This window comes from Oryzias latipes, chromosome 19 (assembly GCF_053564925.1).
Source record: "Oryzias latipes strain Hd-rR chromosome 19, Olatipes_Hd-rR_3.1".
Taxonomy (NCBI): Eukaryota; Metazoa; Chordata; class Actinopteri; order Beloniformes; family Adrianichthyidae; genus Oryzias; species Oryzias latipes.
Window position 1 is genome coordinate 4216074 of NC_136255.1, and position 13316 is coordinate 4229389.

Below are 13316 nucleotides of genomic sequence, written 5' to 3' on the forward strand. Positions count from 1 at the left end.
GAGAGAGGCCCAGTTTTCAGGAATGAAGGTAAAGTCTCCAGCAGCTGATGGTGCCTCTGTGGATGTGAGTGAGGTGCTTGAGGAAGAACTGCAGGATGGAATGTCAAATGCTTCAAAATCACACATCAAGATCTGTGACCAGAAGACATGCTCCCCTGTGACCAAGAATCTCTGCATGGTTCAAGCTTTTCACTTGAGCACATTTTGATTGGAAAACAGGTCACTTCTGCCAGTGGAAAGAACACTAGTGACAAGAAATCAACTGACATTGAGATCCAGCTTCAAGAAAAGGAACAAAACTCAAAGAAAGTTTCCATGAATCTGGAAGATGTGGAAGGAGCTTCAGAAGAACTTCATCTCCATCAGACAGACCCAATGACACAACTGTTGGTAATGAAGTAAAAACTATTGCTGGGGAAGGTCCATCACCAACAGAAGATCAATCAACACCAGCTGCTTCCTTACAAGAACTCCTAAACAAAGATTTTCAAACATGATTGAAATTAATAAAGTTTGGCCTCAATTACAAAAGGGGTTTATCCAGACATACCTTTGGTTTGTCTGAAGATTAATAACCCCTCTTGTTAAAGTAAAATATGTCCAACACAAGAGGCCCTCAGCTCTCATCTGTCTTCCCAGCTGTTGGACAGGACAAGTTAAAAAAAAAAAAAAAAAAAAAAGAACTCCTAAACAAAACCTTAGAAGAGATTCTTCTCCTAATTGTCTCGCCTAATATGCTTTAGAGACAAAACAGAAAAGAGCAGAAATAGAAACAAAAGAGATTCTACTTTTTAAAAAAACTATTTCTTCCTCTTGACATTTGAAATACAGCAACGTGTCATAATATGACCCAATCTGCTGATGATGTCATCAGGTCAGGTGACATCATTACTAGGTTAGGTATTATTCAAGATGACTGACGATGACTGATGATGACTAATGTCTGATGTCAGAGTCTTTGTGACATCATCTCAGAAATCTTTGTTTATAGACCCCAGGACTTTAGAAATTTGTTTGACAAAAACAGACGTTTTTGAGCAACTTAAAGCCTTTTTCAGTAAAGCCACTGAAACTCTTCGTTCTCCTCTTTAGAGCCGTTTTCCCTGAAAGTCATTTGCAAATATTTACTGTTTCACCACCAACACATAATATTTTGCCTATTATTCTGGAGACAATGGCCTATAACAGGGGATACAAGAAAAACTTTGACGGCCAGAACTTCTGGCAGAACCCTCACGGTGCTGGAAATCCGCACCGCACTCACCGACATCATAAACAGGATTACAGAAATCCTAATCCCAATCCCGCTGTGCGTAATCAACATGTGCAGCCGCAGCCAAATTTCCACCAAGAAAATCAGAAGCAACAGTCTGATAAGGACTTAGTCATCGCTGAGCTTAGAAATCAGCTCAAACGCGCCCAACAAGAGAACATTCTGATGGTCCAGCAGAGAGTAGATTACATGGAGGAGATGGAAATGGAGCAAAACGCCTTCAGATCAGAACATCTGGCCTTGCAGCAAAAAAGCCTCCAATTGGCTGAAGAAAACAAAGAACTTCTGGACCAAAACAAAGATCTCAAAGTGTTTTCTCCAGACGAGGAATCTTTCATGGAGATGACAGAAGAGCTGAAGGAGCTGGAAAATGAGGCTCTAATTCTCCTAACCCAAAGAGACCAGAACACTGAGAAAAGGGTCCGTTTGGCAGAACTGCAAACAGCTTTTCAAGACAACCAAACGACCACAAAGATGCTTCAAGACGCAAACTCTTTGCTGGTTGTTAACATCCAGGAGCTGGAAAAGGAAAACCACCAGCTGAAGAGTCAACTGCAAACAGCTTCCCTTAGAGGGGATGAAGATGAGAAGCTGAACTATGTGCATGAACTCAGAAGAGCTGTGGAAGCCACCCAAGCAGAGATGCAATCGTTCATTGATGCTAACTGTCAACTGATTCTAGAAAGCCAACAGCTCCAAAAAGAAAACAATGAAATGAGGAGACAACTGGAAGCTGCTTCCCAGCAAGAACTCCTGATGAAAGATCTGAGAAATCATCTGAAATTCAATGTAAATGAGAAGAGGCGGTTAAACAAGCTGCTGTCTGAAGAAGCTGGAAATGCAGATGAACTCAGAGAAAAACAAACTTACCTGGAGAATCAAGAGAAGGAGCTGGAAGAAAAGATCAGAGAAAAAGTTGAAGTAGAGCAAAACCCAAATCTCAGGAATGAGAGCCAGACACATGGAGAAGAAACAAGAGAGGAAAGAAACCAATGTTTGGACATGGAGGAAAATGAAGTGATGGAAGGAAAGGAACACCAGGAAAAAGAAAGTGAAGAAAGAATAGAACTGCTTATTGAAGAAATGGAAGAAACACCAAATGATGGAGAAACTGAAAGTACAAACAAAGTTGAAGACCTGAACAAATGTCAGCAAATACTCCAGCAGGAAACTCCAAAGAATGTTAGAAAGGAGAAAAAACAGAAAAAGAACCACAAAGAGAAGAAAGTGAAGGATAAGAAGAAAGTAGAAAAAGTCAAAGAGCCTAAAGAAAAACCTGAGAAGAGGTCCTCTATCACCAAGTTTTTCCGTCGACTGTTTGGCTTCAAGGCATAAATGCAGAGAACTTGAAGGAGGTCTGGCTGGAGGCTGGAGGTCGTCTAGACATTAATTGAAGGGTTGTCGTGGTTACAGGGGGTTAGGGTTTCAAACAATTAGGGTCACACAGGCAGGAGTGTATTTTGTAAATACTCTAAATCAGGGCTGCTCAATCCTGGTCCTTGGGATCTACCACCCTGCCTGTGTTTTTGCTTTTGCCTTCCTTCCTTCTTGCTGCTGATTTGCTGACTCAGGTGTTTCCATGTTCTGACTGACTCAGCACACCTGGTCCAGGTACCAGCAGCAAGAAGTGCAGGGAGGGCTAGAAACTCCATGACCTTGAGGACCAGGATTGGGCAGCCAAAGTCAACTTTTTCTTCTAAATTAGGATTATAAATTTGCTCTTAAAGCGAACAAAGAGGCCTGTTCTTCAAAACACAATCAGAACTCTAGAAATATTTCCATATTTCCAATATTTCCAATGTGACTGATATAAAATATAATTATAACATTCATATTCAAATTTTTAAATAAAAAGCACCTTTTAGAACACTTTTTTTCTCTACAATTGTGGAAAAAGAACAAAAAAGGGTAAAATAAAAGGAAAGCTGTTCACTATGGGGTGTTTGAAAAAACAGGGCGGCACGTTGGTTTGTTGGGTCGACTTTATTACCTAACAGACCCGTGTCTGTGTGGGTTTTCTCTGAGTGCTTCAGTTTCCCCCCACTTCTCCAAATTCTTTATTTTTGTATAGATGGCAGGGATTTTTCAAAGTGTTGAAAGCATTATTTGACCAGACATTCACCTTTGGATTCACTGAATCACATGTCAGGTACAGATACATGCTGCCACACTAAACATTGGGTTAGATTAGGGATTTGGACAGCTTAGTACACAGAGATTTAGGCTGTGAATGTATAATTGGTGTTTGAAAAAACAGGGCGGCACGTTGGTTTGTCGGGTCGACTTTGTGTCCTGACAGACCCGTGTCTGTGTGGGTTTCCTCCGAGAGCTTCGGTTTCCCCCCACTTATCCAAATTCACTTGTGTTGACAAACTAAACGCATCTACACACAAAATAATCAGTCACCCAAAATTATTGGTAGCAAATGAAGAAGTTGAGCAGGCCTGTGGGTTTCCTCCGAGTCCTTCGGTTTTCCCACCCAAATTATAGGTAATTGGCTAAAACTAAATTTCCCCTCCCTGAATCGCCACCTTATCGTGGTGGAGGGGTTTGAGTGTCTGAATTTACCCCCAGAAGCAATGCTGTCAGGGGCATTTGCGCCGCCCTTTTTTGAGTCATGGCAGATGCATCATGGCGGTGTAGCTCCTGGGGGACTTCAGGCAGGACTAAAGGGCGATTCAAAAGATCCTCATGAGAACAGAAACAGCAAAGATCCAGTTTCCATGTCCTAAACAACAATTCAAAACCAAATCAAAAGAAAGTGACGCAGCTGGTGGAATGTGCTGCTGCAGTCTCCTCTGTTAGAAGGAGACTGACATCCACTGAATCCAACCACATCCAGGAAGATGGTTGGATTCGGGGCCCCTCAAAGTAGTAGATGGATGGATGTTTATCATATTATTATTATTATTATTATTATTTCAGAACAACTGATTACACTTTTTGTTCATTAGATTTCTCCTAGTCAAAGAGTCGAACATCCCAAGCAGACACACCTAAGCATGAAATATAAACACAATAAATCAAAATATATCAGTAGGCATTTAACTTTCTATTAATTTTCTAACTGCTGTTTTACTACGTTTAGTAGAAGGAATTTTAAAAATATAGCTCATGGTTTTTGTCTGCTACCCCAAGATTTAAAGTTTTATTTTTGCGAGGCAGGGGGGATGAATGGAGGAGAGGAGAGCAGGCCAGCAGGTGAGCAGACTGGCAGAGCTTGCTGACAGGCAGGAAGGCAAACTAACGGGCTGCAGAATTTCATGAGGCACAATAATCTGTCATTTGCTGAAGGCTCCATCCCAGAATAAACAGTCTCTGTGATGAGCTGCAGGTGACGTGATGATGAGGAGCAGATGTGGAGTAATCGTTGAGGAGGCACGGAATTACAACAGTTGCAAAGCCTTTTCTTTAGGATTTGTTCTAAAATATGTTCAGTAGTGAGCTAAACACTAATAATTTAGTTTGATGTGGGATAACCCTTGTTCTATCCAATGACCCCACCCTTCCATTGACGTGTTCTCCCTACCATGACAAAAGTGGATAAAGGTGGAAAGATTTCATGTAATCCGTGGACACCAGTGAAGATCACAAATCATTGAAGAAAAAAAGGTTCAGAGCACTGTCTAGTGGGTCTAGATGACCCAACTCCCACTGTTAAAGTGCCTAGGATAGCACAAGGGTTAAAGAGCGTTCCGTTGAAGCTGGTCTACTGATAAGAAGTTTCTCTTATTTAAAGGTGTTGAGTTCACTGAAGTGTTTTCCCTTTTGATGCAGTGAAAAGGTTTTGATTACCAAATGAAATATTTTTCATATCAGAATTGTATGTTCTTAATAAAAGTTCAACAGTTAGTTAGTATATTGATCTTGCTTTTACTTAAAAATGTAATATTGTTCTATTGTTTTATAGTAAAGAGAAAATATTTCTAAAGGAAAAATGCAGATTCTGGATGCATTTATAATCGTTTCATAATCAAGTCGTTTCCTCCTGAATCGTATTCTAATTTAATCATGAGAGAAAATGTTCATGTACATTTCTTCCACGTGCGTGCTGAGGCGACGGGTCGTAGTGCGGCTAAGTAGTGGAGAAATAGGTGAGACTCAGGCGTGTCGTGTGAATTTTTTATTTAATCCATTCCCCTAAATCCAGCAGACTGTGGAAAGAGCGCGTTAGAGCTGTTAATGTGATAAGTGTAACCCCCTTTTAGACCATGTTTTGTACACAGACAACTTGTATATAGATACAAGCAGACAGGATGATAATGGTGACACAACCAGACATAGTAGTGATGGATAAAGAACAGAGGAAAGCCGCTGCTGCAGCAGCAGGTGGAGGAACATCTAGAGGGGTGGAGGTTTGCCTTGGAAAGGAGACAAATGAGAGACAGAGGATATGTGTTAAAATGAGAAAAAAAAGCAGCCATGTTGTGGGTTCAGAGACGGGAGGCAGAGCTGGAGGAAGCAGAGATGAAGGTTTTGGGGTTCTCTTTAGGACCAGGATGGATCAGGAAGGAATCATCAGAGGAACAGATGGATGTTTTCGAGGTTATGTTGCGCAGGACGCTTACCGGACGTTTGCTCCCATCGCCATCTTGCCGGGACCCCAGGAACTAGACGGATGGGTTTGTGCCGTCACATACGGCAGAGCGCCCTCTGCTGGATAAATAAATAACTGTATCCCCCTGGCTGCAGCCTGCAGAACTGTACGTGACACAGCAGCACAGCAAAATGGAGGAACGCATCAACAAACTCTGCCGTATTCATATTCATTCATTCATTTCTTCATTTTCTATTACGTTAAGTCACTTTCAGGGTCACGGGGCTGCTGGAGCCTATCCCCCACATGTGGGGGAAGGCAGGGGGACACCCTGGACAGGTCACCAGTCTGTCGCAGGGTAGAATGTCCTCAATCACACACCTATTCATTCTCACACCTATGGACAATTTAGAGTTGCCAATTAACCTATGAAGCATGTTTTTGGACGGTGGGAGGAAGCTGGAGATCCCGGAAAAAACCCACGCATGCACGGGGAGAACATGCAAACTCCAGACAGAAAGATCCCTCATTGATGTTGTTTTTCATGTCCCCCAGCCGGGACTTGAACCGGGGGAGGGCCTGTATTCATACTGAAAAACTTTTTTACCTATTTTTTCTTTAATTTTTTATATTTGAATATTTGTGTTTTCTACACTTTATACCACATTTATGGAGCTGAAGGAGCAATGATATTTAATTTTAAAGAGTATTTCAATGTTTAGATGACTAAAGATTGTGAGAAGCACTTCCTGTTTTCTCCTAGAACAGCACATGAAGTCAGAACGACAGACAACTAAAAGAGAGCTATGATCCCTTGTGCTATCCTATGGGGTCAAGATGAACATTGACGTGTTATTCCTAATATGACAAAGGTGAGAAAAGATGGAGAGGATTTCATGTCATTCCTGGAATCCAGTGAATATCACAAATCATTGAAGAAAAAAGTTTCAGGCTCCCAATTGGAAAAACTCTAAGTGCCATTCTGTAAACCAGATTATCAACAGCTTTAATTCTTTTCCTAAAAACATCGTTCTTTGGTCCAAACCTAAAACACAATTTGCAGTTCAGGCACAATTAGCAAAACTCTGAGTCTAAGCTTTGCAAGATGCATGATATATTCTCACTTTTAAATGGCCTTCATCATGCAAAAGCAACTTTGTTTTAGCTTTCCTAATCCACGAAAGCGAGTGGGTCCTCACATTGTGATGTCACAAAGTGAGGAACAGCCCCTTCCAGGAAGGGCTGCCAGCACCGCCCACAGACTAACACACACAGGCCGACTTTCAGGTAGCAATAATCGGCTAAACGCTCTCATGTCACATGCACATCCATCTTTGCAAAAGTTTGGATGTTGTCTGTTTACGTAGACGAGATGCAGACACAGTTGGCGTCATGAAATGGGCGGCACCCACAAGGAGCGAAAGGCTAAAGAATAGCATGGTATAGGCCCTTTCAAACATGGTTGCTATTCATACTAATGTACAATATGCAAAAACTTAACACAAATTGGCAAAACGGCTTCTATTACCATTAACACAGTACTGATCAAAGGCAGGGCAGTCCTGGAAATATTGAGCAGCTTTTCAAAGATGGATAACGGAGCAAAGCAAGTCAGACCAAGACCTGGGGCCTCATTTATAAAACTTTGCGTAGGATTTGCGTCAGAAGTGGCGTACGGATGAAACATAGGACGTGCGTACGCACAGAAATATTCGGATTTATAAAACCGTGCGCACGCACATCCTACGCATCTTTCCCTTAATAAATCACAACCAATTCTAAATGCAGCGCAGCTTTTGCGGCTTCATGACACGCCCATAGTTGCCCATAAATAGTCTGTGAAACGCCCACATATGAATATTCATTGATTGCGAAACCATGGCAAACACAGAGAGGAAATCAAAAAAACGTAACTTCACTCAATGTGAAGTAGAAGTTATCGTTGACGAGGTGGAAAAGAGGAGAAAAGTGTTGTTTGGAGGGCACAGTGTGGGCCTTACTAATGCCAAAAAGGCACGTGAGTGGCAAACGGTGGCAGACGCCGTAAAGCTGTAGCCTCACAACCTCGGACCGTGGCCGAAATAAAAAAGAAATGGTCGGACATCAAAGTCGAGGCGAAAAGATGTGTAGCGCTCCATCGCCAGAGTGTGTCTGCCACGGGTGGTGGGGGGGGGGACAACGGAGCTGACCCCTCTTGATGAGAGACTGGCGGCAATAATTGGGGAAACCCTTTAAATGGAGTGGTGACTGAGGCGCAGGGGGAACACCGACGCGCCAGATGCACCGGGTGACACGGGTAAGAGAAATAATAAAAATGAATGCAGTCAAGTCACATGTATGCAGGCTACACAATTACAGTTTATTAATATAGAACAATTTTATTTTAGCTGCTGGGTGTTCCAGCGGGGCCAGTGGTTACGATGCTGCAGCTGAGCAGCCGTCTGGCCCCAGCGTCTCCACGGCACGCGGCTCTCAACCCTCCAGCAGTGGACGTGTCCTCACCGATGTAGTCCTTGAATGCAGAGGGAAGTCAGTAGTTCAGAGAGGTGGTCAAGGAGTTGGGTGAAATCAAGACTGACTGAAATAAACTGCACGATGAGGGAATTCTTGAATAAATAATATTTTCCACACCTTTTGTTGTTCTTTACAAGCGACGCATCACTTCCAAACGCTGGCTCACAGCAGCAGCATTTGGCTCAAATGCGTGGGGATGGGGTTCAAGGTCGGGCCCAACACAGCAATCGGCGCCAGGGGGGTAGAGGCACGTTTTTAAGCTGTGCCACATTGTGTAGCACATCACATGCCAGCACGATTTGGCACACGCTGTCACTTTCACGTGTTTCTTCCATCTGCCGACGGTGTCGCCGTTTCTCATTTCACCCGTTTTCGTGCGTACGCCTGGGTCAGAGCTTGCGTGGAGGACCGCACATTTTCCCGTCAAGTTTGCTTTTTATAAATCTCAACTATTGCGTAGAGAGTGGCGTACGCCGTCTTTTGTGCGTACGCAACGTTTATAAATGAGGCCCCTGGTCTTAAGATCTTCATTGATTTTAACACAAAAATATCTGACAGGAACCAAAGCCACAGAAAAACGATGAGCTGCAGAGTGACATCAGTTTGAAGCACAATGACTGTGGTAAATGCTTGAAGCCAAGAACACAGACGATCCTGGACTATGTGCATTTTTTTCCTCATTCTTCTTCCTGTCACTGTTTCTTTTCCCACAGCTTCATCTGCTGGATGATGAGGCTGCACCTTTAAAAACTGAGAAGATGACGGGGAAAAGCCCGGAGGTTTGAGCAGCAACGCCTGACAGGTTTTGTTGGTCTGTTTTTCATTTCCTGAGACTTCAGAGAAAAGTTTCCTCCTGCATTAAGACCAGAATCCTATCTGAAAACTGCTCTTGGACTTGTTAACTTGCTGGCCTTGGCTCCTGTTCTGATGTCGCTCCATTGGTTTCTGTGGTCCAGAGGCTTTCGGAGTTTTCTGCCCTGTCACTGCGAGCAGCAGCGGCTCGGCGGGAGACGTGTCAGAAACACAATAATGCAAAGACAGAAACAGCTGATCCCCAGCATAAATGAGAGCCTCCAGGCTTTCCCTCTGTCCGTACTGCACCGCCACAAACACAGGGGAGATGCCATGGTTGTCCAGAACCTCCCGGTTACTGACCTTCACCAGGATGGACACAATTTGGCCGTGACCCTGGAGGAGAGACGGTGCATTTACAGCTGTTTGTGTGTGGACGCCGTGTGTGTCCTGTTCACCTCTGCGCCCTTAGACACCAGCAGGTCAACCACGTCCATGTGCCCCCTGTCTACAGCTGAGGGAATTACACCTTTGCTACAAAAACAGCAGACAGCACCTGTCAGCGGCAGGTAGCAGCTTCACCTGCATACAGAGGACAGGACAAGTCATCTGGTGATGTCGGCGTGGGCTTTCAGGAGGAGGCGGACCACTCCCCCATGCCCCTGCTGCGCTGCCAGGTAACAAGCAGACTCCCCCTGGTGGGTTTGAGCGTTCACCAAAGCTGGAACTCTTTTGCAGGAGCGGGCTGTGGTAGGGAACCAAGATGGAAACATGAGTACGGCGAGGCTTGATGGGATCGGCGGCTGCACTTCTAGGGACGTTTAAATGTCGACATAACACAGAAACAAATGCAGAGAGACATTTAGACAATGAAAAACAAGCAGAAATGAGAAAACTCTCTGAAAAGTGGGGCTTATTTTTGAAACTTTAACTTGACCACTGTAACAGTGTTTTTACAGGACTACCAAAAAATAATAATAATAATAAAATCAATCAGGAAACTGCAGCTTATTCAGAACTCCACTGCTCGGGTTCTCACACATCAGTCCAGTTCTGAGGCCTTTGCACTGGCTGCCAGAGGATAGACTTTAAAGTTCTGTTGCTGGTTTATAAGGCTTTGAATGGTTTAGCACCAAAATTCGTGATGTATTGACTTTCTGGTCATCTGGATCCAGTTTTGACTCAGTCCCTAGAGTCAAAACCAAAAATGGAGATCTGGAACAGACTTCCAGAAAGCCTTAGATCAGCTGAAACACTCTGTATTAAATCTGGGTTAGACACCCATCTGTTCTCAGCTGCACCTGATTGGTTTGTATTCAAAAGTTTACAACCGCACTGTTTATCTATGCTTAATCTAAGTTCTGTTCTTTTTGATGTTCTTTCAATCTCATTTAAATCACACTTCTGTTGAATGTTTCTTTTAATGTTTTATGTACAGCAATTGCCTTTGTGTGTTCATGAAATGTGCTTGCCTCGTCTAAAAGGGTCTTTTTTTTTATTATTCTTTTACAACTCAATAAGTGTTTTCTTGACTCTTTTAGTCAGACGCCAACATCAGCCTTTCATCCAAGGATGAGGAAATGGACAGGTGAGTCTGACAGATCCTGCAGTCTCTGTGGTGGGAGGAGCCAGAATCACTTTATTTAGAGGTGTTTATCATCCTAACTATAAAGGCGGTTTAAAAATCTGTAGGAGACGCTGGTTCAACCACCATCACAGCTTTAATCAATGAAGAAAACTAAGTTCTTCCTTCTTACCGTGCAGGGCAGCCAGGATTTCTCGCATGCACGCACTGCGGCCGCCTCGTGCAGAGCAGTGGAGCATGGATAGATGGATGGATGGATGGATGGATGGATGGATGGATGGATGGATGGATGGATGGATGGATGGATGGATGGATGGATGGATGGATGGATGGATGGATGGATGGGTGGAATAAGACACCCACAGTGTAGAAACGAGCACTACTGCAGGTCTGTCATTCCCACCGCTATCAGACTGCACAACTCTGTATTATCAGGTCATCAAAAATGTGCACATATATAAATGTACCTATTTACTGATTTGTTTGATCTGATATCTGGTGATTTGCAATTGTACTATCACTTTTTTTTTCTTTGGGCTTCCTTGACGAGTAAATTTCTCCCTGAGAGATAAATAAAGTTCCATTCAATTTCTTAATCAAAGCAACAAATTAATTTTCTATTTTTTATTTAATTTAACTTAATTTTGAAAGAGAAAACAATTCCTTCTAACTGTGACCCAGGTTAAAATACCCTTGAAAATACATAATAAAAAAAATATATTTGTATTTTAATATATTAAAATAGAAGAAAAACATAAATGGGAAATTGTTCAAAATGTCATTTAATATTTGTTCTAAATCCACAGTTAAATACCTCGGAATGCATATAACTAATAACAAAACAGACTTGGAAAAACTGAATGTTTGGGACAAACTAGAGAAATGTTCGACTCTGCTGAATAACTGGGCACAGAGAGATCTTTCTATTTTTGGTAGAATTCTCCTCACCAAAATTGAAAGCATATCAAGATTCATATATCCCACCTATTCTATAGGTGTCCCTAAACAAGCCATCAAATCTATTAATCAAGTCAATTTTAACTTCATATGGAAAAGGAAAACACACTATGTTAAACAAGGTACGCTGACTAAAAAATATGAAGATGGAGGTCTTCAAGCCATAGACTTTAACAGCCTTAATGGCACCTTAAAAATAAACTGGTTAAAATCATTTATTAGGAATCAAAATAGTATTTGGTTCATTGTTCCTAATAAAATATTTTCCAGCCTAGGAGGGATCCAATTTTTACTCAGTTGTGATTTTGACAATAAGAAACTTCCCATTCAACTTTCGTCTTTTCATCAGCAAGTTCTCATGTATTGGAAGCTCATTTATAAACACAATTACAGTCCACACAACACTCCCATATGGAACTGCAGATACATCACTATCAGAAACAAGTCTATCTTTGTTCCAACATGGTTTGAAAATGGAATTTGGTCTTTAATGCATCTTCTTAATGACAATGCCACTCTCATGTCTTTTGATGATTTCACAGCTAAATATGGTTCACTAACGAATAGAAAAGATTTTGAAAAAATTATTAAGGCCATTCCTCAAAATGTTGTGAGCTCAGTTTCTGATTTGTTTCATAATGACATCTACAGACATCCTACTGTCCCCAAGCTTCTGATTAATGGACACAACATAGCAACTGCCAAACTCCCAAACCTTCAAATCAGAGAATATTTTAATGTAACGTCCTTTCCCTACGTCTCAAATCCAAATTATATAACCCAATATTTTAATAATTCAAAAAAGAAACAAATACGAACTAAATATTTAAAACTCCCCATTCCTCCTAAAGCCAAGGAAGTTCACTTTAAGACCTTTTCAGGTATTTACCCTTCCAAGGAATTATTAAGAAAACGGTTTGGAATTCCTGAAAATTGTTGTTCTTTTTGTCATGTGGAGATTGAAACAACTGAGCATCTTTTCTTTGAATGTTTTTATTCTGATGTCTTTTGGAATAGCTTACATTATTGGCTTTTCCCCAAGATTCCACTTTTAGCAGACTTTTCTATTAAGGATATCATTTTTGGGTTTATTTTAGAAAACAAGAACACAGAACTTATTCTGAATGTTGTAATTATTTTGGGTAAATTCTATATACATAAATGCCGTTTCCTTAAAATCAAACCATTTTTTTCTACATTTCATAAAGAACTCTGCTCTTTTTTTTCATCTGTAAACTTCATGGAAAACAAACTTGCTATGGAACTTCAAAGTATCATATGTAAATTACAGCTTCTTGATAGCCCCCTAAGTTAAGATTAATTGCAATGTCTATGTAACCCCCCCCCCCCTTTTTTTATTTATTTTTTATTTTATTTTAATGTCTTGTATTTATTTTATTTTATTTTTCTGTATTATTGGTAAAAAAAAAAAAATTATATTGTCTTTATTCTGCATTGGCTGTTTGTACATGTCCAGTACCTTTTTTCGATGTTTTTGCACTTTGCATAATTGTATACAATTGTCTCAAACTGTTAACCTCAACTGTCTTTTTCAATAAAAAAAAAAAAAAAAAAAAAAAAAAAAATTCATATTTGTTCTCTTTTATTTTGAAAAGGTATGCAGTCTCTGGGTGACGTGATCCACGTGACGGACAACA